This window comes from Sinocyclocheilus grahami, unplaced genomic scaffold (genome assembly GCF_001515645.1).
Source record: "Sinocyclocheilus grahami isolate Dianchi unplaced genomic scaffold, SAMN03320097.WGS_v1.1 scaffold2766.1, whole genome shotgun sequence".
In the NCBI taxonomy this organism is placed as follows: domain Eukaryota; kingdom Metazoa; phylum Chordata; class Actinopteri; order Cypriniformes; family Cyprinidae; genus Sinocyclocheilus; species Sinocyclocheilus grahami.
In genome coordinates this window covers 14,393-15,978 of record NW_015507944.1, presented here as the reverse complement: position 1 = coordinate 15,978, position 1,586 = coordinate 14,393, and positions in this window count along the sequence as shown.

Sequence of the window (1,586 nt, the reverse complement as noted above, 5' to 3'; positions counted from 1 at the left end):
TAATTATTAAAAAACCACACTGTTAAGATTTATTCTGTACACAAGTTACTGTGTTCTTCTTATTCAGATTTTCCATCTGTAATCTCACTGCTCAGTCTTGTGAGAGTTTGTCATCAGTTTTACAATCCTCAAACTCTGTCCTGAGAGAGCTGGACCTGAGTAACAATGACCTGCAGGATTCTGGAGTGAAGCTTCTTTCTGATGGACTGAAGAGTCCAAACTGTCAGCTGGAGATACTGAGGTAATGGTTTTACATACAATAATTAACAAAATGCTACCACAATAAATGGCAGCTGAATTTTGTAAAAAAAAAAAAAAAGTGGCTTCTGCTCTCAATGGAATTCCAGAACTAGAGACAAAAACAACATTCGCAGGCATTTTTTCATAGATTGAAACGGCCAGAAACAATTACTAAAACTGCTGCATTTTCAAAGATAGCTTCTGACAGCACTGCACAAGCTAGCAGCATAGCATCTAGCAGCCGTGTGCAGGACACCCTTAGCATCTTGGCTAGGGTCCAAAATTAACGCGGCTCTGGCAAGTGTATGAAAAGGGTGTTACTTGCCAGATGGCTGGTAACTTATGTAATGACCTGTATCATTTATTTATTCATTATTAATTTGTAATTATAGGGAATTAATGATTATTACCACATTCAGGTTTATTTCTAGCTCAGGTTTTAAAAGAACTCGATCTGAGAATTCGAGGTCCACCTGATCAAAACTGACTTTGACTTTCAATAGTTTATACTTTTATCAGCTACTCGGCCAGCGAGAAGTTGATGTCAGTGTATATTACCAATTGAATATGTAACTTTTGTATTCTCCCTGGCCACGGGTGAAATACGGTTATGATGATTTGTCAGCTCTTGAAAGAGGTAATTATTATAAGTAAGCTACGAGATAAGTAGCAAGCAAGGATCTTTTTGGCATAGGTTTAACCTTAAAATTATATGAACCAAGAACTTCTTCTTTATAAATGAAACATGAATTTTATTGGCTAATCTAGATTACATAAAAACCTAACTAAAACATACACATACACACAAAGATTCAAGGAAATGAGTTGACGGAGTTGCATTAAGTTTCGCGAGTGGTTTTAAATTCAGCCTAGGATAACACCAAGCAGCGATTGTCTTATCTTTACTGTTTAATTCAATTCTACACCAGTTCAGCTGAGTTGAAGATTTTGTTCGTTACTTGCGTTCTTTGGCTTGACAGCTGAAAGCAGAGGTGATTCTGTCGCTGTAGCGGGCTTCCTGGATGTCTGTTGAGGGGAATTCCTTCGCTGATTGGCTGTTGCTTTGACGTTGGAATGAGTATGGGTGACGTCCTTTTGGGAAAAGCCCTCGTTGGATTGGTCGATTCCTTGATGACACAGAGGCTTGAGCAGTTCTTGTTAAAGTCTGAGTTTGAAAGACTTTCAAGTTCTCTGAAGATGTTTAAGTTCTTAGATGTTCTTGCTATGCGGTGGTACGGCGTGGGGCGCTTTATCACGCTCACCAAAAGGAAAGCCAGACGTCTTGATCGGGTAAAACAAGCAAGCCCCAAGCCCGTGTTGCAGTGGGGTTTTGATCCGCGGCGTAA